This window comes from Mchenga conophoros, linkage group LG1 (assembly GCF_057382185.1).
Source record: "Mchenga conophoros isolate Kocher_MC1m ecotype Shallow Benthic linkage group LG1, M_conophoros_male_GT1.1, whole genome shotgun sequence".
Classification (NCBI taxonomy): Eukaryota; Metazoa; Chordata; class Actinopteri; order Cichliformes; family Cichlidae; genus Mchenga; species Mchenga conophoros.
Window position 1 is genome coordinate 2,823,228 of NC_140526.1, and position 24,406 is coordinate 2,847,633.

General features: G+C 41.7%; 1 long non-coding RNA gene across 2 annotated transcripts; it reads right to left on the reverse strand.

The window, feature by feature from the left end:
* Positions 1-417: 417 nt before the first annotated feature.
* On the reverse strand, positions 418-19,451 carry LOC146582708 (uncharacterized). Of its 2 annotated transcripts, XR_014893062.1 has the most exons (5): positions 19,216-19,451; positions 18,927-19,013; positions 18,159-18,227; positions 3,022-3,170; positions 418-986 (listed from the first exon to the last, which is right to left on the reverse strand). It is a non-coding gene; the product is annotated as an uncharacterized LOC146582708 (long non-coding RNA). The 2 variants fall into 2 exon arrangements; XR_014893063.1 differs by lacking the exon at positions 18,927-19,013.
* Positions 19,452-24,406: the final 4,955 nt, after the last annotated feature.

Sequence of the window (24,406 nt, forward strand, 5' to 3'; positions counted from 1 at the left end):
GTTTTTTCATCAGATGTGCGATTGTGTAAAAATACTGATGCGTGCTGCGCGTTCCCGGAGCCTCGGAGTTGCTGCCAGATTAAACACGACATCAATAAACAGTTGTATTTACTGCTGTCTCAGCTCTGCGAGTCAAAACAAAAAGAGCCGTCAGTGCTCGCATCCTCCCCCTCCTCCTCCGGCTGCTGAACGTCACCATGTGACAGCGTTTAGCTGCTGGCGTCCGGGCTAAACACTGCCAGAGGACTCTTCCCAGGTACGCAATTAATCTTAATTAAAGCAGAGTGTGACAAAGGCATCCCACACAGGCCTTTGTTCTGCCTTCAGTCTGCATCAAAGCTGCAAATTAAAATATACATAGCTCTGAGATGGCGTGTCAAAGCTTTGTTAAAACAGAAAAGCACAAAATATGCAGAATAACAACAGTAATTAACTTTAATAGAATAAAACAATAAAAAATACATTTGAACTATTCAGTCTCGGGCGTAGATCCAAGCAAAAGTGCCTCGATAGCTCGCTATTGAATCAAATAAGTAAAACCGAAGCACTTTAATGTTGCGTCTCCTCCAAGGAAACACGTGAGATCTCGTGAAGTGCTGTCCTGTAGATCACCACGGACGCAAGTGCGAAGACACGGAAACATGTCCTGCATTTTACTTCTGGCATTTAGACCCAGAACTTTCTGGAAAGATTATTTATCTTGTTCTGACATGAGAAGAGCTCAGCATCTCCAGGAAGAACAAAACTAAAAGCTAAAACCACTACAGTATTAAATGCTCCATTACAAGAAAACGTTCAGAAAACGAGTGTTGCTCTTCATCTGCTGTTAAGCCAGTTGCTCAGCTGATGGCATCCACATGTCTTATCAGCATGTCTTTGTATTTTAATTTTCAATGTAAAAAGGAAACAGGAAGTCAGGCTGTCACATTTTTCACGTCTTTAAGTCTAATAGGTGGTGCGGCCCTGCAGACTCTCTGCTGACTGCTCTGTAAAGAAAACAAAGGACAAAAAAGCAATTAAGTCGGGCAGTAAAAGCCCAAGTACCATAACATGCTACATTAAATATCTATTGGGCTCCATAAATTAACACCAAGCAGCTTCTTAAGCACTTTGTCTCATTGAGGTTGTTTACCGGAGGAACAAACTTGGACTCTTTCCTGCAGATGAGCCTGAAATGTACGGAAGCCAAACAGTGCCAAAAATTGAGGTTACGCTGCAGGCATTATTATGACTACAATGACTGAATGATTTTAACAATCAGTCAGATATTATGTAATTGTAGAGAAAATGTTGTGACTAAAAGGATAAAAGAATGATGCTTTTATTTTAATCTTTAAAAAAAATAGACACCTCTATCTGCAGAAAGCTGCTTTAAGACGCAGCCTCGCTGAGTCCCATTCAACCAGCGTCAAAAGTGCAGACTTCAAACTATATGCAACATTTTAAATTACTAGGCAAAGTAAACCCACAGTTATGGTGAATGTTTACCTCGTGCTTTTTCCTGAATAATGTTGTCAGGAAGAAATGGTAAAAACTGGATTTTCCAGGGAAGTGCACAAATAAACCTGTCCCTATTCTATTGGTGGGAAACTGCACCACTTCAACCAATCAAAAAACTGTGTGACACGCAAGCTTTGGTTGCCGAGTAAGAGGGGTAAACTGTGCGAGTGACGGCGGTGAAAGCGAGAAAGCGATGTTGATGGTGAGTTTTTAGATTTGTGAGGTTTAGCGTGATGCGTGTATGCTTGCTTTGTTCTGCAGTTCTGTTTTGTTTGTTAAATCTATGCGACGACTACTGAATGTGGTGCAATCAGCGAAGCTCTTTTTCAGCTGGAATAAGCCAAACAGAGTCCGAGCCACGCAGTGACAACTTTAACCAGGAAGTTTTGTTATGGGAAAGAGGAAGAGGAGCCCCCGGCATGCACACAGAGAAAGGTTCAGCTCTGAGCCCAGGAAGGAGGAGGAGGAGGAGGATGGTGACACTGCAGGTTCCCCATCAGAGTCCAACAAGAACGTTTTCTGTTGTTTTTGACCAGTGACACAGTCACGACAATCTACAGCAACATGAAGAAAAACGCTGCAAAAAACTCAAGACTGGAGACAGAATCACACCTCATCTGTGCTCCGTCCACACAGAGTGATGACAGGAGACAGGTTCATCCACCTCTGTAATCCTGAGGAGGAAAAACCAGGTCATGACAACCCTTTAGGGTCAGGCCTCTCTATGATGACATCCTCAGTGCCTGCCGGGTATATTACAACCTGACGAGGGAGCTGGCAAAAACTGGCACGACACAGTGTATAAAAGACCCGCTGACTGCAGATAGAATTTTTTATATTAACTGAATCTAGAAGTGGTTCAGCATATGAGCCTTATTCAGCCACCCTGTCTGGGCCCTGGATAGCATGTTTACATGGACACTTTTTATACCAGTCCTGAACTCGTCCTAGACCCGACCAGCATCAAGTCTGGAGCATGTGGTACCTACATGGGGAGGGACGCCCCAGAGGGAGGGCAGATGTTCTCACCAAAACATGTGGATGAATATTTGTCAGGTGGTCAGCTTTGTGACAGGGACTGGTGATCCCTCCACCGTCACAGACACAGATGCTGGTCACCAATCAAATGTTGTGAATAAAATGATCTAAACAAAAGGTAACTGTAACTAAGTATTTTATTTATAGTATTTTTTTAACATTATGAACATTAAACTAATTTATAATAATTATAATACTTTAAGTGGCTGATTAATGAATGACAAAAAATTAAAAGATATTAATGAAACAAGAATATTTATAAGAAATCAACAATATTTACAGGAATATTTACAGGACTCTGCATAGTTATTTAAAGTGGCCAATGCAGGATTAACCCGAGTGAACCTTTCTTTAAACAGCAGGCCATAGAAAACGGTGCATACAAAATATTAACTCTATAATACTAATAATATTTCAGCAGACAAACAGTTGAACCAAGAACTTTTAAAAACAGATATTCTTTTTTTTTTTTTTTTTACTCGCCTGTTATCAGTAGTCGTGGTCTGGTGGCACCTCGTCCTCCAGGACAGAAAGTTGGTCCTTCCAGAGAGCACCACCGACTGCCTCCAAACCTGTCGCTCCTCCTCGTCACGTCCTCCTCAGGCTCATCCCGAGGAGGTGAGATGCAGATGCTGTTGACCCAAAATAGCTGAAATCAGATGTGACTTACAAAGGTGTGGTTTCCAAAGATAGCCAGGATCCTGGTCTTCATCGTTAGAGGTGTGCTCTGGAATGATGACTGTTTAAGTGCTGGGCTCCCACACCTTCTAATAGTCTCCTGTGGTACTAGAGTAATGTACTGACCCAGATCGGTCAACCTACCTGTCAGTAAAGCCACCCTGATGGTCACAAACCTGATGGAGGATGGGAACAGTTTCCTGTTTCTGTAGCACGGACTATAAGAACTGCTCAGAGGCTCAATGTGGATGCAACAGCTGTCGATTGCACTCTCGCCATCCTTGCAAATCCACAGGACACGAACTTCAGGTGCTCTGGGTTCTTTGGGAGGTGGATTACCTGGTGGCAAATGGCCACCAACTCCTCTGTGGGTTTATGGACGATGTAGCGGAACAAAGCATGCAAAACACTCTTGAGGCTGTGCTGTAGGATACTCTGTTAGCCAACCAGAAAAGAAAAACCACAGTCTCAATCATGGTGTCCCATCCATGTCTCTGATCCTGGTTCTAGGTTGAGCAGCAATGACAGCGGCTAACAGCTCACCCGAGGACCCCCGGGCCAGGGGTCCTCTTGGTAGCCTAGGTCCAGGACTGGGAAACTCAGGATAATCCTGCAGTTTTTTGTATAAAGATGTGACTTTGTTTATCTCAGCCTCAGATCCACACAGGCTCCAAAGGGGCACATTTACCTGTTCAGTTACAATCAAATATAAACAGGAAATGAATGTTAACACATTTGTCTTTCTAACTTCCTGTCCAGCCAAACACATTGTGACTGACAGCATCCGGCTAAGTGTGATAATCTGTGGAAGTTTGCGAACTTCTCGGGATAAATTGAAATGCTGTGGGTGTGGGATCGACCATTAAGCAGATTTGAGTCCACCTTAAAGAGCGATGTGCTGCTGACTTCATCACTGAGAACAAACAGCACTTTAGGAAATGAGCCGGCGTCTCTGATGAATCTGCTGCGTCGTCCAGACGACTCATTTTGGCGAGGTTGGCCCAGCATTATGGCCGCCATCGTCAGATTAATAACCTCCACAGTGGACCGGTGCGGTGATTCAGCCACGGGTTAATTAAACATTTACATATAGATGCCCGCCGATCTGTTGTAGCTGGAGATTATTTATACCATCAGTATGCAGTTTAATCAGAAGCGGCGGGAGGGCGCATGTTAGCGTGCTCCGTGCTAATTGGCACCATGCTGGCTGCTGTTTTGGAGCTCGGAGACAAACGGAGTTCACTCTCGACTCGACTCGACTGTTTCCTCTTTAATGCGCCTTCTTCCTTTCTCAGACTCTCAGATCTGTGCTCTTATTCTGACAGAACTCTCTCCATCCCCCACATGGCCTCTGAATGAACCAAAACATGTTATTTCATACGTTAAATGTCCTTAATTTGTTCATTAAATCCAGGCGGATTCTCCATGAATCAGCCACAGCGGTAAAGGGTTAGCATCCACGGTTTCTAAGGGATTTATTTATGAAGGCTGCAGTCATTAAGGGAACTTTTTGAGGTGTTTTGTGCTGGTTTACAGGGTTAGTTATGGTTATTGATGCTGAAAGACACGTTAAATGACCCCTCACTGATTTCATAATTAAAGCTATTCACTTACTTGGATTAGATTTCTTTTAACTGCTTGCCTTTACACCCCGAATTCTTAATAAACCCTTAAAGTGAGAAATGTCTGTGTTTGATAGCATTTTCTTTTTTACTGACTCGTCAGGATTTTCATGTTTGGCTAGAAAGTTAAATGGGGAGCAATTTTTCTACTATTATGCCATTTTTATATATTTATATTAAGTATTACAAAAACAATCCCCATTAGCTGAAAGGTCACTGTTTAAATTACTCCAAATACTGTTTTCAACTATTCTACTGTCAGATTCTCTGAACTTTTCTTTGCTGAGGGTCAGGGATTTGTTTGAATTATTATTTATCTTAGCAGGATGTAGTGCTCTTCAGTAGGCTTCCAGCACTTGGCCAGTAAAGCTAGTTTCTCTTCTAGTGAGGACATATTCAGTTTCCACAAGTCTTTTTTTTCTAGCTTTTTGTAGAGCTTCTCATATAATCCTCTGTCTAAAACCAGAGATCGTCTACATTACACAGCATATAGAAAAAACACAGTAGCTCCATTTTAATTGTTGTAATTTCAACAGTTATTTAGCTGATTTTAGTTTTGTAGTCCCTTCAGTTTGTGTTTTAAGGGTATCAATCTGTTTTAAAGTGCTTTTATAACTTGTTAAAAGTGTTTTATATTAAATAAATTCGAGTTAAGTAAGTAAAAATTATATGAATCTTCATGATGTTCAAACAGTTGAAACTGAGGCTTGAGCTTCTCTAACATCTTTTTGTTGTTTCTGGGTTTTTGTTTCTCTGCATGCTGTCAATTAGAGGCCGAAGAGCTAATGAAGCTGGTCGGCTTTGATCTGATCGCCACACAGAGACGTTTACGGGATCGAAGCGTCTGAAATCCTCCTGAAAAGGATCGTGTTTTTACATTTTCCCTCATAAACATCTGTCTGACTGCAGCTTTCAATATTTGCCATGTCGTTGTCGTTAGAATGCAAACACCCTGTTGACACTTTACTCACGCAGGAAGCTGCATGAATATTTAATCGCCTGTAATATAAAGACTGCGAGCACTCGTGTGTCGCCTGTTTCCAGCCTGCGGAAAACAGAAAAACAACAGGGAGCATTAAAGCTAACCTCTGGGCCCTCAGTCAGTTCATTACAAGCAGACGAAGCGAGAGACAACAGAGCAAATAAACAGAACAACAGCGAGTCTTCCAACATGGCAGGTTCAAAGGTGATTTAAGGAAACAGCACTTTGTAACGCGCTGTTCACACAGTCGCCCTCGACTCTGTAAAGGCAGTGTGGTTATTATAATACAGAGGAAATGCTCAAATCTGCTGAATGTTTCATATGTTCTTCACTTTATTAAAGCCAGTCCTGTAGTGATGTGCAGCTGGCTGGTTTTTCAAGTGTTCAGGCTTTTTAATGCTTTTGTGATCAAAGTGTCCAAAGAGGTCACGCAGCACAGCCTCGGGTCTTTATTGCTAACTATAATCATTACTAAGACAGCAGCTTCACTTTAATTATGATATTTATCTTATGTAAAACCAACAAAAAAGTGAAGCCAACGATGAAGTGCCAAACTCTGCAGTTCCTCTAACGTCCACCGGAGGCTCCAGCACTGAGTCAGTCCCCATAGATAGGGATGGGTATCGTTGAGGTTTTATCCAATACCAGTACCAAACCGGTACTTTTGAAACGGTGCCGGTGCTTAAAGAATCAAGAACACAAACTTTGTCCAAAAACCTCTCATGTTTAGCTGTTTTTTTGTAAAAAGATAACAATGTTAGCCTTTTCTGCAGCTATGGGGGATTTATGGCATCACTCTTGGCTGGAAGCAGTGCTTAAACAATGGAAAAAACACAAACTTTGTCCAAAAACCTCATGTTTAACTGTTTCCCAATTTTTCTTTGGTCATTTTAGCCTTTTTGGCCAGCGTGCAGGGAGTATCTGCCATCAAACAAGAGGACAGCCGCATGTAGCTATGATGATGTTTGCTAGTTCACCTTACATGCATTAATGTAATAACGTGGTTAGCCTACTCAACGTAAATTACACACGAACAACATTAAGCGACTCACGCAGAGAAGAACGGCTGCTGCTGCATCATCATCCTCATCATTTCTGCTACACTGGCAGGGCTAGGGGCCAGGACTCTCCTCTTCGTGTTTTTGGGGGATGTTGCAAACTCCGGGTCCGATAACAGGCACCACACCCGCAGTAGATGTGCTTGGTGTGAGGTCTCGCAGCAAGCTATCAAATACGGCGCATTTCTCGGCTTTTAAAAAAAACGCTATGCGTTGCCAGGTGTTTCATCAGATTTGAGGTGTTGCCTCCTTAGACAGTATCATAGTATCAGCTTAAAGCACTTGTTGCAGGCTGCTGAGTTTGCATCTTTTGCTGTGAAATACAGCCAGACTTTGACCGCTTCGCCTTGGGCATTTTTAATCTGTAGCTCTGCTCTAAAAGAACGGACGTACCTGGGCCTGCCTACTACGCTCGCAAAGGTAAGTGTAGTGTGCAAGTGTATGACATCTCAGTAAAAAAAAAGGACCAAAATGAAGCACTGAAATGTGCGCTGCTTTTCAGTCTGGTTACTGCCGTTTATGTCAGAACCGGTGCCATCATGGCACCGGATACCGGTACACATCCCTAGCCATAGACGGATGATCTGATATCGTTGTGTTGGTGTTGTTCCCAGATCATCATGAAAATGTTGTTCCAGGTTTAACATTGCAAGTGACCAATCACATTGTTGTGACGTTATTCGTTTGCGCGCCAAGTCATTCCTGCATTTATGAAATTCCAATGTTGCAAGGACAATATTAATTCTGCTTACCGTTTATTAAAGGGTTAGAGTCACGGCCCGTTGATTGGCGGACAGAGGCGGTTTCTCGCAGCTTAAGTACAGTTTTTTGTTTTTTACGGCGGTTTTTCCCGAAGTCGCAAAAGTATGACGTCACAACATTCTGATTGGTCACTTGCAATGTTGATCCTGGAGCAACATTTACTATGATGATCTGGGAACAACACCAACACGACGATATCAGATCGTGCCCCCATAGACTCCCATGTCCAACTTCACATGCCAACACCCCGATAAAGACACATTTATTTACTGTTTCTGTCTCTATAGATAATGAATAATACTTCTCATAGCTCACTGGCTTCTTCGACTGACGGCTCAGTCTCTTATTTAACATTTTTTGCATGCTGGCCCGTTGATCACACTATCACACAGTGCTTTTTGCAAACTACCGGGTTAAAAAATGCACATGAGAAATGTCACAACACTGTACAGGGTAAAGGTACCAGCATGGATAATTCATTTTGAATATAACGACTAACTTTGCATTATGTTGTTGTGTTGCTGAACTTTGTAAGCAGTCCCCGAGCACTTGTGTCACACCCATGTGACCATGTTAGAGGGCCCCTCAGTGGAATAAAATATGATTTAGTAGTTTGTTGTTGTTGGTCTGACTGAGCAGGTGTGGTGAGTTCAGCTCTATTAAAGGTTTGACTGGAGCTGAATATGTTTAACTAAAAACTACTTTTCAGTTTAACTACTCGGGTAATTTAAACAACGTGGTTAGGTTAAAGAAAAGGTTTGGGTTGACATGAAACAGTTCCCAGTTCTTTAAAAGATGATTTTCTTGGTTGCCATGGTGATGCATCCCTGATGAAGAGCTGGATAAAATACGTTCTCCAGCCGTGAAATGTAATTATTAGAATGCGTTGCATCAACGCAGACAAACAGATTCACTCTTTTGTGACCATTTAAATTTTGCTCTCAGCTCCGGTTGGAAATGCGACGCTGTGATGTCAGCTTCCTGTACCCGCATCTTCTTCTCCTCAGTGAGGACTGAGACTAAAAGAAGACGTCTTCAGATCTGATTTTGTTGCAGAGACTCGTTATTCCTCCATCTGTCCGTCTGCACATCACTGACAGACATGGAAAAATCCTCTTTCCCTCCAAACTGTGGAGGAAACATCCCTCCTCCTCCTCCTCTCTCTGCAGGAAAGTGACAGCCCGTCTAATTGGGATTAATCAACTGGCATCTCCAGTTGAGTGGCGGCGTCACGATCTGAAGAGAAATGGCATTGACCCAAAGAGAGAGGTGTATACCGCCCCGGGGCCGGCGCTTGTACCGATTCATCTTCCTCAGCATAACATTATTATTCCCAACTCCACCACAGAAGAAGAAGAAGGAGCCTCTTTAGCATTCCTGGGTCAAGAACAAAAAGCCAGAGTGGGAGAAAAGAAACTGAACTAATCAAAAAAGAAAGAAAAAGAGCAGCTCTTGACTTTTTTTTACCACCAAAAACAAAAAAAGAGGAAGCAGCAGCAGCAGGCGGCAGCGCTACATTATTCTTTTTTATTCTTTCAAAGCCATCGCTTTGAATTTCAGAGAGAATCTTTTTGCTGAGAGTCAGACGGTGAGGAGGAAAAAATCAAAAATTCATCTGAGAGACTTTCACGAGCGAAAAAGGGAGAGGAGGAGGAGGAGGAGTTTTTCATGCTGGAACCAACATTTGCAGAAAGTTCCAGCTCCTTAAGCAATTATTAGCGGTGATAGTTTGACATGTTCAAGAGTTGTCAACAACTGGCTTTAAACAAAAGTACAAAGCAGAAATAAACACGGCCCGCGGTGGAATTAACTTGAGGGACGCGCGGGGCCGATGAATTAAACATGTGCTGCTGCTCTTCTTCTGCTGTGTTACAGCCGAGTGCGGCGTGCTGTTAGCGGGAGGATGAAGAGCAGAGAAAACACTGCGATAAAACCTGATCACAGGATATCGTGCTCAGTCCACGACACTTTCTGTATTATGTTATGTGTCACAGAATGTCCTCTACGTAATATTAGCTCAGAAAACCTAATGTTGTGGTGTCAGTCCAGCCTTTGCAGCTATAACAGCTTCAGCGCTTCTGGAAAGACTTTCCACAGATTTAGGAGTATTTATAGGAAGTTTTAACCATTCTTCCACGAGCACATTTGTGCGGTCACAGTCTCTAATTCATCCCAAAGATGTTCTGTCAGGACTCTGTGCAGGCCAGTCAAGTTCTTCCAGCCTGGCTCATCCATGTCTTTATGGACCTGCTTTGTGCGCTGGTGTGCAGCCATGTTGGAACAGGAAGTGCCATCTCCAAACTGTTCTCACAGAGCTGGGAACATGAAATTGTCCAAAAAGTCTCGGTCTGCTGAAGCATGAAGAGCTCCTTTCACTAGAGCTAAGAGCTGAGCCCAACTCCTGAAGAACACCCCTACACCATAATCCCTCCTCCACCAAACTTTACACTTGGCACAGTGAGGTCAGATAGATACGGTTCCCTTGGCAACCACCAAACCCAGACTCATCCATCGGATTGCCAGACCACGCGTCCCCACTGCTGTCCATGTGACAGCGTGCTTCACAACACTCCATCCAACAGTTTGCACGGTGCTTGGCTTGGCACTGTTCTCGAGCAGATCTGAAGGCCACATTAAGTTCAGTAGTGATTGATTCCCCTCTCTGAGGTTCTTCTGCAGAGGTTTCTTCCTGTTAAAAGGGAGTTCTTCATTCCCACAGTTACCAAGTGCTTGCTCACAGGAGGTCATCTGATTGTTGAGGTTTTCTCTCTATCATTGTTGGGGCTTTACCTTGAAATATCAAGTGCGGTGAGGCAACTGGTGTTGTCATTTGGTGTTATATAGCTAAAGTAATTGAACTTAATAGAAGTGAATTTGTGGTTGAGTTGCTGTCAGTCCCGATCGCTTAGCAATGAACTTGAATGTGTTATTACACATTCCAATACTGCTTTTTTCACCTTTTCAAATCATATCGACCCTCACAAAGCATTCATGACTTCAGAGTGCCAAATAGGTCTGCAGACATTCTTAAAGACGTTATGATGTGGATTAGGTAATCCAGATCTCTTTCCAGGTGCAAGAACGTAATTGATTATTAATTTACTATCTCTGCGGATATCTGAAATTTATTTTGGTGACTGGTGTGTCGTACAAAGCTGTGTCCCTGACGTGGACAACAATTGTAAGCACAGTCCACAAATTTCCAATAGGGTTGAGGTTGGAGCTTTGGGGAGCCCATCCAACAATCAGCTTTCGTCCACTTATCCTCTCTGCATGGAAGGTTTCCTCCCAGAAAAGCTGAAAGGTTAGGCACCTGTGACCTTATTCCTTCAGGTGGTACCCACAGCTCATGGCCATAGGTGAGATGAACGGTAAATCGACAGAGATCAGTGTGTAAGTCCAGCAGACCAGTGCATCTCTTCTGCATATCTTCCCAGATATATGTTTCATCTCTTATTCCCTTGTAGTTCAGTTTAGTCCAGCGTATGTTCAGATAGTAGCCGATTATTTGATGGAAACCCTTATTTAAAACATCTCCTTATCAGAGGTTCAGTGTTTGGCGTGTTCTGTTATTAATAACAGTTCTTATTTAGTTGTTTAAATTACAAAAACAGCTCCATAATGGTTGGTTGTAATGTCAGCCACAGGTAGTTTAAATTTATTGACATTTGCTCAAATCTGTTCCGTTAAAAACGGCTTTATTATCTGCTGTAGCTGATGTGTTTTTGTAGTGTAGCAACTAGAGATGGACCGATCCGATATTACGTATCGGTATCGGTCCGATACTGACGTAAATTACTGGATCGGATATCGGAGAGAAATAAAAAATGTAATCCGATCCATTAAATATCAAAAAAGCACCCCACAAAACTTGCAACATGGCGTAACTCGTCTCATAATCGTAGCATCTCGGAGCAGTGTGCTCGTGATAGAGCAGCTGTGTGTATTTGTAGCCTCACCAGCATTTCATCTCAGATAGAATAGAATAGAATAGAATAGAATAGAATTCAACTTTATTGTCATTGCACATGCACAGGTACAGGGCAACGAAATGCAGTTTGCATCCATCCAGAAGTGCTTAGTGATATAGATATATTACAATATATATTAGCAATAATATAGATATGTGAGTATATTACAGAAATGGGTCTATTATGGTATGTTATAATGTACACGGTATGAAGTATGTTGTGAATATTCTATAACTATAAGTATGTACAGGCTGTAGTGAGTACAAGCTATGTACAGGCTATGAACAGGATATAAATATGAAAAACTATACAGAATATGAAATAAATAACTTTACAGGAATCTGGGATATACAGCTATACAGAAATGGGAACTATGCAAGTTGTAAACAGTTGTAGGGTTAAAAATTATCGTATGTACAGAATGATTATTTACACAGAGCTATACAGTAGTGCAGTTAAGGTAAGTGAGGGTGTGGATAATTTCTACAGAGGCTATATAAAGTGCTAGTGGTTGTGAGTGGTGGTTCACTCCATGTTATTATTGTGTGTTTGAGGGTACAGTTGTCCATTGTGTGTGTGTGTATGTTCAGTCCATGAGTTAACGTGGGTCAGATGTCAGGAGGCAGAGTTCAGGAGTCTGACAGCTGTGGGGAAGAAGCTGTTCCGGTACCTGGTGGTCTTAGTCCGGAGGCTCCTGTAGCGCCTCCCAGAGGGCAGGAGGGTGAAGAGTCCATGTGATGGGTGACTGGGGTCTCTGATGATTTTCCCAGCCCTTTTCAGACACCGCTTCCTGTAGATGTCTTTTATGGCAGGAAGTGGTGCTCCGGCGATGCGCTGGGCAGTTTTCACGACCCTCTGCAACGCCTTCCGGTCCGAGGCAGAGCAGTTCCCGTACCAGACTGTTATACAGTTGGTCAGGATGCTCTCGATGGTGCAGCGATAGAAGTTCACCAGGATGTCTGAGGACAGGTGGTTCTTCCTCAGAGTCCTCAAGAAGAAGAGGCGCTGGTGAGCCTTCTTGACCAGCTTGGAGCAGTTGGTCGTCCAGGTGAGATCCTCGGAGATGTGGACTCCCAGGAACTTGAAGCTGCTCACACGCTCCACAGCCGTCCCCTTAATGTGGATGGGTGGATGTGGGTCAGCATTCCTCCTGTAGTCCACGATGAGCTCCTTGGTCTTCTCGGTGTTAAGCAGCAGGTTGTTTGTGTCGCACCACTCAGCCAGACGATCCACCTCCTCCCTGTAGGCGGCCTCATCGTTGTCACTGATGAGGCCAATCACCGTGGTGTCATCTGCAAACTTAATGATGGTGTTGGAACCATCAGCAGGTCTGCAGTCGTGGGTGAAGAGGGAGTAGAGGAAAGGGCTCATCACACAGCCTTGTGGTACACCGGTGTTCATCGTGATTGTAGATGAGCAGTGGTTATCCAGCCGGACGTGTTGGGGGTGGTTGGTCAGGAAGTCCAGTAACCATTTGCAGATGAGGGAACTGATGCCCAGGTCTGTCAGTTTCCTGATGAGTTGTGAGGGGTGGATTGTGTTGAATGCTGAACTGAAGTCTATAAACAGCATTCTGGCGTAGGTGTTGTTGTTGTCCAGGTGTGAGAGGACAGAGTGCAGTGCGATGGAGACTGCATCCTCTGTGCTCCTGTTCTGGCGGTATGCGAATTGGTGGGGGTCCAGGGTGGGGGGGAGACAGGATTTGAAGTGTGCTAGGACCAGCTGCTCTAAGCACTTAGTGATGATGGGGGTGAGTGCTACTGGGCGGTAGTCATTGAGGCAAGATGGGTTGGAGTTTTTGGGTATCGGGACGATGGAGGTGGATTTGAAGCAGGCCGGTACCACAGCGTGGGCCAAGGACAGGTTGAATATGTCTGTCAGCACTCCTGCAAGCTCCTCAGAACACGCTCTGAGAACACGCCCGGGGATGCCATCGGGACCTGCAGCCTTGTGGACATTGATCCTGCTCAGCACCGCTCCTACATCGGTGGGGGAGAGAGTCAGAGGTTGGTGGTCTGGCGTCATGTCTGCTTTGGTTGTGGTTGTGGGGTTCCCTCGCTCAAAACGAGCATAAAAGTTGTTGAGCTCGTTGAGGAAGGAGACATCAGAGGATGCGGGGGAGGGTTTGGTGGTCCTGTAGTCTGTAATGGTCTGGAGTCCTTGCCACATGCGTCGGGGGTTGGAGTTGGAGAAGTGTTCTTCTACCTTCTTTTTGTAATGGTGTTTGGCTTTTTTGATGCCCTTCTTTAGATTCCAAGTTATCCCAGAGAGAAGTAAAGCAAGTGTGTAAGTTCATCTGTGAATGTTTGTGAAGCATTTCCACGTTAAGCTTAACAACCGATATATGGAGCGACTGCCTCTTCTTGCTGCTACTTCAATCATGAAACTGCTCATTGATCAGCTGATCGGCTTTTCTGTCGTGAGTCCGTCTCTCTTGTTTGTTTTTGGCCCACTTTGCACCAGAAAGAGGAAACCAGCAGCTGAACAACAGCAGCACGTTTAAGCTTGATAATCTGTTGTTAGAATTTATCTAATATTAATTTCTACACCAGGATCCTTTTCCACGCAGCTGACGGCTGGTAACTGTGCAGGGGCGGATCTAGCAAAGTTTAGCTAGGGGGGCCAATAGGGCATTAACAAGGAAAAGGGGGCACAAAGACATACTTTTCTTTCTTATTCTCATTTAAAATGTCGAGCTTTTAATAAATAATTATCTGAATCTTACAACCAAAGTTTTAATCTTATGTAAAATATATAGAAGTCCATTACTGTATATAGTAACTGTTAAGTCTAATATACCCTAGTAAGCTGTACTACTATACTACTATACCCTATTAGTTAGGTTGCTTAATATTTCTGCTAAGTACTCTTTAAAATACCAGAATAGGGAGGATGGAGTAGGTTTAAGTTTATTAGATTGATCAGTGTTGCTGAACTATGAATTATTTTGGGTGCAGTGTATTTTTTACATACAGGTATAACAGAATAGCTTTAGTATTGTTGTTTATTTAAACTTGAGTATAAACTTATACAAAATGCAGCAATATATTAAAAAAACAGTTTTATTGATTAAAAACACTATATCGGATTCATATCGGTATCGGCAGATATCCAAATTTATGATATCGGTATTGGTATCGGACATAAAAAAGTGGTATCGTGCCATCTCTAGTAGCAACTGGATTACTGTGATATTAAAGAAAATATAAAAAATTCTCAAGCAAATTAAAAGCTCAAGACTTGTTTTTGGTTTCCATGCAGGTTTACAGACCTGTAATCCTGAATGAGTGTTACACTTTAATAAGTTTAAAATGGTTTCGATTAGCTGTTAGATGTTAGTACAATGTTATGCACGTGACAACGTTTGTACTTTCGTACGAGTCGTCTCACACTGTGGTTAGTCCAGAAGCTCCCACCGCGCAAAGCTTCACGATGTCTTGGCTCGGTGTAGTTGTGTTTGCAGTCGGACAGTTGTTTTTTGTAACACTCGTCACTTTGTAGTTGGTTTCACTCTACGTAGTAAATTTGTCTTTTTGGAGCAGTTTCATGTTTTTTCCTTTTGAAGTTTTGTCACTTTGTAGTTGGTTTGTCATTTTTGTAGTTTGTATTTTTGTGCATCTTTGAAGTTTTTGTGTTTCCTTGAAGTTGGTTTGTGTCGCTTTTCAGTAGATTTTCTTTCACAGTATTGTATTTTTATAGTTCTTAAGTCACTTAAATGAAGACAGCATTCCTTAACAAGCACAAGCTGGTTATTCACTGACAGCGGCCCTCCACATCTCCTAATCTCTGCATTCACTTACACTATGCTTATTATTTCAAGCACAAACACTGATGCCATTGTGATTTCTTTTTTCTTTCATGTGTGAATTGTAACCTGCACCTGTGTTCACACACACACAGTACTTCACGTGATGAGTGCTTCTTTAATCCTGTCAAGTTGCTTCTTTGGTGGCAGGAGGGTTAATTCAGGCGGCGCTGAGCGGAACAATTCGAGATCGGCGCTCTCTCGCTGCCCAGGAGTCACATCATTAACAGGAAGTGCTGGAGCAGTGGCGTCTCCTCCTCTGTGTGGCGTTCGGGTCTGGATTAATCCCACAGAGTCTGAGAGGAGTTATTATCTCAGCAGCGTCGTCTCTGCCTCTCTGCTCGTCAACCTTCGCTCTTCATAATCCATTACGCTGTGATCAGAATGCGCGCTGTGTTGATTGATTCAAATGTGTATTAGATCAGGGGAGCGGAGGTAGATTTAGAGTAATGGAGTCTCAGACCTCGTTCACTCAGCAGATGGATGATGGCAGCATCAGCGCTCCATCAGTCCCGACGCTATGAGATAATATTTGAAGTGCGATGGATGTTCACGTCCACCGCCATGCGTTTCCCCGTGCCACCTTTATTTTTACCCCCCGCTTCTTCAGGTGATGTCGGCAGGCCGCGTTGTTGCTGAATCGCTGCAGGATATGACAGTAATGGCTTCTCACATCAGTACACGCTCAGCGCATCTTATGTTAACTCGCAGCGCTGCAGAGGAAGCATAGTTTGAGGTTCAGAGTCAAAATAAAGCACTTTGTGATGTGCGAAAATGTACATTTGGTGTCAATCCAATACCAAGTAAATACGGGGCCGGTATTGCTGATACCGAAACCAATACTGACGCTTTTAACCTGTAAAAGTAGCTTATGTTGGGGAGAGCAGTGTCTCATGTCCCTTATTGCCACTGGCTGAGATTTTTATTTTCCACAGTAATTAGTTAATTTGGTGTGGGTTTTGATAATCGATTTTCCGATTTAAAATCGATTCTAGCTTGAGTAACGCGATATCGATTCATTAAAATCCTGAATTCATTTTTAACTCATTCATGTATTTTGCCCAAAACGTCACAATCTCAGGATAAATCCCACAAAATTTCAACAACCACTGAACAGCTAAAACAGTAAACGAGAGCAGGTACACGGATTCTGCACAAAGACATAAACACAGCGCGCGGACCCGACGCATCTTTTTTTGCGCTGGATTCTGGAGCTGCAGGTTTTGTGTCTCTCCAACCAAAATATCAGTCTGTACATGCAGAGAGCTTTTCTTCTAGTGATGGGTCGTTCACGAACGAAATGGCTCTTAGAGCCGGTTATTTCTGCACACGAGCCTTCTGCTTTACGCTTGGCAGAGGGGGGAGGGGCGGTAGTTACACTCAGTAGCACCAGTGTTGCCAACTTAGCGACTTTGTCGCTATATTTAGCAAATTTTCAGACCCCTTAGCGACTTTTTTTCTAAAAAAAAGGTCGCTAAAAAAAGACGTGAAAGCGCGTATCGCTTTTACTCTCAACAAGCAGCGGGTGCTGTAACGCAGTCAGTTCTTCTTTTACTCTTATGTTGTTTTGTGGATCACAAGGTTTAAAACTACTTATAAACACACACACACAAAGTAACTCCACCAGAGCGCCAATTTCGGGTCACTTTTGCCGGTCCAAGCCCGGGTAAAGGAGCAGGGTTGGAATTGTGACATTAAAAAAAAACAATAATTGCTAAAAGAAATTTAATTTGTAGTTCTAAATAAACTTTAAATGCATTTAGGAAGTTTTTTACTCACTTTATGTCTCTTCCACGATGTTATTTCTCTCTCCAACAACATAGGTTACAATTAGATTAGCATGACCAATTATGCAAATTAGGCGATGACGTCATTTAGCGACTTCTAGCGACTTTTAGGACAGCCAATAGCGATTTTCCTTACTGAGGAGTTGGCAACACTGAGTAGCACAGGAACAGAGCGGGAGGGAGACAGAGAGAAAGAGAGCCAGGGACAACAACGTCACATTAGAAAGGTATAGTAATCATCCACAACCAGAGGCGGAGCCAGACATTTGAAACACCCGGGGCTTAGCCCAAAAGGATAGTATGCATGTGGGATTTTTTTTCCCTTGGGGGGGGGGGGGGGGGGGGGGTAGAAATGACTGAAAGATTAATTGGCTCTGTTTTGAGTTTTGTTCAAAAAAGAATCAGAATCAGAATACTTTATTGATCCCTGGGGGAAATTATTTTTTGTTACAGTGCTCCATTTTAAACCAACAAGAATGACTTCATATAGGGAAAAATATATATCACATGTGCAGAACACCTTAAACTAGTTTTTTAATTAAGCAGCAAGGCAGAACAAAATCAGGGCTGTATCAAGACACGAGGACTAAACCCCAATTCAACCAGACCAAGAACTGATCCAGAATTAAAACAGGACTACAACAGTTCAAAATCAGCACTACTTGGGACTTAACCAAGACAGAACCAGAATCAGAACTAGATGATAGTAGCACTAAAAATCATCATAGACCTGCACTACATTTATTTTTTAATTTTACCAAAGTACAATATTTAGATTGAGAAAGGTTTATATAATTATTTAGCCTTGTTGTGCAAACAAGCCTTCATAACTTAATAAATATAGAATTTGAAAAATAACAAACCTAAAAAGAAACACTAGGTATGAGATACATGAGTACCTATGATACGGTGATACTTTTGGTAAACAACCATTTGACTAACATGTGTGTCTCACCTGCTCTTGTTCATCTCTGTTCTGTCCTCATTCTCCATCTCCCTCTCTGTTCCTCTCTCCCTCTTTGTGCTGACAATCATCAAATATACAGATATTTACAAACTCTTCAGATAAAAACACAAACACTTTTTAATTGTAACATCAAATCAGACTAAATGTTTATTTTTTTAGATTGATAAATATAAAAAACATATTTGTTAACTTTAAGAGTAAAGAGAGAAATCGTCTGTATTTCTTAATTGCAAATGGCACCAAATTGTATTCAAAATTGAGCCACACTTATGGAGCTCCACAGTTCTTTTCCTGGTGTTTTGGTTGACATCTCTTGATTTTCCCATGTCACAGAAACAGGCTCTGTGTTTTGCCTTATATGCATCCACAGCTGTGCCACCTGTTTACTCACATGGACTCTACTAACCTATCAGAAGCTTCTTCAGCTCAGAATGGAATCGTCTGGAGTTTTCTTATTAATTAACAATAAACTTAGTGTACATGTACTCCTAAATTTGATGAAAGTGATAAAAAACAGAAAGCTCTGTCTCTCTTTATTGTGACATTTAACTAATTCAAAAGATATTTCAATATTTATCTAAAACAAAAGTTTACTCTAAATTGATGTTGTGCAGTAAAAATGTTTTATGTTTTCTCCCTAAAGTGTAAATATCTGGTTACAAATGTGAATATCCTGCTGTGTACTGAAATTCCTCTTGTTTTGCATACAAATATACTGAACAACATACAAAGCATAATATATAAAATAACATTTACCTGAGTTTTTCTTTGAAAGAACCCTCTAATGTCCATTCTTATATTTCAGTACATAACTGAAACCGATTTAGTCGGGGAGGGTAAGAACTGAAAATATGAAATAAACACACGTAAGCTAAGAATCTCTAAAAAAATATAGCATTTGTTCGGCTTTTCATTTCGCCATTTGTTGATTCACTTGAAGAGCAAGTAACGTAATATTGGTCAAGTGATCAGTTTGATATCAATCTTTCGTGATGCACCGTCATATTTACATTATTTGTACGGTACGAATGATTTGCTTTGGTACCTGGTCAAACTTAAGCTCTCCTTAGTATGGCTGGCTCCGTCTCTCCAACAGCGCACTGACGGGCAGCAGCTGCCCCGCCCCCTCGCTCAGTCGCTTAGTGCCTGAGCTTGGATCATACCAATATCAGGGGGGGATTCACGCACAGTCGTAAATTCCCACAGTGTGCACTATGTGCTTCGAATATTGTGTGTACTTTTTGTTTTATACAGTTGTCAGCCAGGCATCTAACTATGAAAAAATTGCACTCCAAAATACCCCGGGCTTCTGACAAAACAACCCGGGCTTAAGCCCAGTAAGCCACCCCCACGCTCCGCCCCTGTCCACAACTATATTCAGTTGCAGATGATAAAGGATTCAGAAAGTTCATGCATGACAGAGAATATGCATGTTCTTTTTGTTTTCATATTATAAGTTATATTTAATTGTGTTGTGGTTTGCGGTGTTTTGTGTTGTTTCACTTTAAATTTGTAAAAGGAAAAAGCTGAAAATTTAAATAGTTAAAAGTTGAAATGTGAATAGTTGATTTTTGTATTATGATTTATTTATTACATTTTATGTGGAGTGAATAAATAAAAGTATATTTACGGTGGCCCCTAGAGACAAAGCACGTAAAAACTCCAAAACACGTACGAACTCTGAAGCACGTACAAACCCTGAAGCACGTGCAAACTCCAAAACATGTACAAACACGTACAAAACTCCAAAACACGTACGAACTCTGAAGCATGTACAAACCCTGAAGCACGTGCAAACTCCAAAACACGTAAAAACACGTACAAACTCCAAAACATGTACAAACTCTGAAGCATGTACAAACCCTGAAGCACGTGCAAACTCCAAAACATGTACAAACACGTACAAAACTCCAAAACACGTACGAACTCTGAAGCATGTACAAACCCTGATGCACGTGCAAACTCCAAAACACGTAAAAACACGTACAAACTCCAAAACATGTACAAACTCTGAAGCATGTAAAAACTCAGGAGCACATAAAAACTCAAAACACGTACAAAATCAACAGAAGTGCTCCAGGATGCTAGGTGCAGTGTTGAGCTTTTGTTACCTACTGGCTACACAAGCCAGCAAGTACCAACGACCGGATTTGGTGTGTGGTAGTAACAGGTAAATGAACTTTTTTTTTTAAATTATTTGAATATATATGAGTGCCTGTGTATAAATACACAAATACACACATGCTTTCAATTGTGTAATTTAAGTGATCTAGTAGCTCTGCTTTGGAAGTTCAGTTCATGCTAGAAATGTGTTTTGGAGTTTGTACGTGTTTTGTCTCTAGGGGCCACCGCATATATTTATATATAAATAAAACCACTTTTTTTTACGTTAGTAATTCCTTTTGTGCATAATTTTATATTATTGTTAATAATAAATTAACTAAAGCAACAAAACAACCTGAAGAGCCGGTTCGGAGCCGAAAGAGCCGGCTCTTTTTAGTGACTATTTTTTTCAAATTCTGTAATTCTCACTTGCTTTGGCAACTTTGTACTTTTGTGTTACTCGGAGCAACAACTCCACCTCATTGTTAGTCCATTTAAAAAACTCGCTGCTTTTCCTCAACATTTTGCTGCGACGTTTCAAAGAGCCGGAAAGTAAATAAGCGGCAGACAGAAATGAGGCAGGTCGAATCTTCTTGCATTTTACACATGCGCAGGACTGGAACCGTAAGCGTTTTCGGCTGTTTCAATGTGGACGCACAACTCTGTGAAAACGATTGAAAACACTAGTGTGGACGTGTTTTCAAATCTATCCAGGCTAGCTAGCTATCTAGGCTCAACTTTTTAAATTATGTAAAATGTTTAACTGTATCTCTAATAGAAACTTCTTTAACTTTGCTCTGCTTCACTTCAGCAGCATCAGGTAATGTTCAGATGTTGATTCATGGTTTTCTTCCGTTTCTGTTCGTCTGCAGAATATTTTTAAGGTTATCTGTTAGAAAAAGCCAGACCAGGAAAATTTCCTTCATGTTTTTCTGTTTTATCCTCAGTTACTTTGACACAAAGGCATCTGCTGTGATGCTCACAGCTCTGATAAAGTCTCACAAATGTCAGCTTTCTTTTTATATATGTAGAATATGTATATGTACTGATTAGTGATCAGAATTATAATATTTCTGACTGTCTGAGGCAAAATTTCCCAGATTCAAATCCATTTGAATTGAATTGATTCAAGAAATCAGTGATGATACACAGCCCTATAGTTAATATAATAAAATACGCCTTTCAGCTTTTTATATATTTAGTTTTTTAGGAGAGCTGGAACGTAATTGTGCCCGCCTCTGAAGCACTCTGGGTCAAATGTGCTATAAACAAAACAGATGTAACAGTCAACACAAAAAGGTTCAGACACTTTCCATGGCAATGTTTCATTTAAAAAAAAACAAAACGTATTTAACCCACTCAGTGGGCTACATCTGTTCATGCCAGTATCGATATTATCGATATTTGGTTCAATCTCTCCACCTCGAGTCTCGAGTTGAAAGATAGAGGAAATCCCCAAACAGCAACAACACACAAAGGTTTTTATGTTTAACAGCCTGACGTCTGTCCAGTCATCAGGTTAGCATTAGCTGTAATCTAACCTACGTTTCTGAGAAATGCTAGTATTTTTTCGTGCTATAATTAAAACGATCACAGAGGCCGAAGTTCAGGCTTCAGAGCGATGTTGTTTGATGTCAGATTAGCTCCAATCGTCTTTTTATATACACTCTGTGTAGCACTGATTTCCTGGGTGAATCAAAACCCAACCTTGGACGAGTCACTAATGAGCTGCTGGTGTTGACCACGTCAGGATTCATCTTCTTCTGTGTGCAAACTCAAAGAAGGTGAAAAGCCATAAACTAGAACTGTTGGTGTTTAGGAAATTTGTATTGAATTTATATGTTGAGAGGAGCAGAGACTGGGCCAATAATCCAACACAGCAAAGAATCACGAACTCGTGCTTCTGGGTACAAACGGTCACGTTTGAGTTCGTTTTTTTCGTCCTGCTGGAGAGTCCAGAGAGCATAAATGCTGCAGACACAGAGTATACTTACTTTAGAAGTACATCCATTTCTGTGTTGGTGTCACTGATAGAAAAAAACTTGACATATCTGTGAAATCGATTTTCTTTTGTGGATGGTTTGATGTATAATTGATTATTTTTCCTCTTATGTACACAAATGCTACTCTAAAAACCTGATATGTAACTCCAGGGGAAGAGATGTGAAACTAAACCTGAACTGATTGGAGAATTTAATTGAGTTGGATGTCTAGAGACCACTTTTACGTGGTCTTGGTCTCGTCTTGGTCTCGGCGGACTTTGGTCTTGGTCTTGTCTTGGTCTCGGCGGACTTTGGTCTTGGTCTTGTCTTCGTCTCGCTGTCTCAGATCGACATAGTGTTCGGGAGATTTGGATTCAACCATCGGCGGAGCGGTGATCACTTGACCCATATTACGTTACTTGCTCTTCGAGTGAATCAACAAAAGGCGAAATGAAAAGCCGAACAACAACAATGCTGTTTTTTAGAGTCTTAGCTCACATGTGTTTGTTTCATATTTTCAGTTGTTTCCCTCCACGGCTGAACAAAACTCTCTAAATCGGTTTCAGTTATGTACTGGTGAACACAACAATGGACATAAGGAGCTTCTTTCAAAGAAAAAACTCTGGTAGATGTTATTTTATATATTATGCTTTGTATGTTGTTCAGTATATTTCTATGCAAAACAAGAGGAACTTCAATACACAGCAGTATATTCACAGCTGAAACCAGATATTTACACTTTAGGGAAAAAACATAAAAACTTTTTTTTTTTTTTTTTTTTTTTACTGTTGAACATCAATTTAGAGTAAACTTGTTTGTTTTAGATAAATAAATATTGAAATGTCTTTTGAATTAGTTAAATGTCAGAATAAAGAGAGAGAGAGCTGTCTATTTTGACCACTTTCATCAAATTTAGGTTTACATGTACACTAAGTTTATTGTTAATTAATAAGAAAACTCTGGACGATTCCATTCTGAGCTGAAGAAGCTTCTGATAGGTTCGTAGACTCCATGTGAGTAAATTGGTGGCTGCAGTTTAAAGACTCTCTTGTCTTGGTCTTGACTCGGTCTGTCTTGGTCTCGATAGCCTCTGGTCTTGGTATTGTCTTGGTCTTGGTTTAGGCGGTCTTGACTACAAGTCTAGAATTTAATAACAACAAAAACTCTTTGACTGTCAAATAACATCTAACTCTATAACCGGTTGATTTATATCGATGGTTTTAAGCTTTAAGAAATGAGAGTTCCTTCTAATCTATGCGGACGCTTTTATTAGTTTCTTTTCTGCTGCTGCTGTTTCCTGATAATTTCCTAAAAATGACAAATAATAATTTCCCCAGGGAGGGAAAACAATTAAAGCTGTTCAAAACAAAACCACATCTTCACTCCTGTCAGTCGGTAAATTAATATTTGTGGAGGCAGAAAATAAACCCAAGGATCCGGCGAGGAGTTTAGCGGCCGGGCTGCGTCTCCCATCTATCAGCAGAGCTAATTCGCACCCAGGATGAAGCAGTGCTGGCTGAAAAACAGCCATAATTTTAACCGTCCTTATGTATTTATCAAGATGAATAATCAGGATGAAATACCCCCCCACCACCACCACCCAAGCCCAGGAGCTGAGAGTGGAGGATCCTTCACTGCCGATCGCTCCGCCACATCAATATTCAGACGATCAGCGGCCCATGAGTAAACAGGAAGAAGCGCTGGCCTCGGCATATTTAAACGCAGCCAGTTTAGCGCGGCAGCTATTAACTGATCTGCCCGTTATTTATTTCCTTTCCTTGTTATTAACGCCGGACGTGATATTATTCTAATTATATCCGGCCCAATCAGCAGTATGGCCTGTCTGTGGCTCATTTCCATTAGCTTTGTCTTTCACACTGTGATACTAATTCAATGAGACATCAAACATTTAAATGGAGCTGAGATGCAGAGGTCAGGAGTTTCTCACTGGGTTTTTTTCCTCTCTTATTGCTTTGCTGTAATTGTGTTTGTCCCCCCGCCGGATGACTGATCACTTCGAGCGGCCCGTCCCATCAGATGAGCCGCACACTAATGTGTTAGTTTGCTCTCTAATGCTAATATGTGTTTTGTTGTGGAAGAGGTGCTGCCGGACTCTGAGCACCATCCAAGGCTTCGGGTTCGACAACAGGA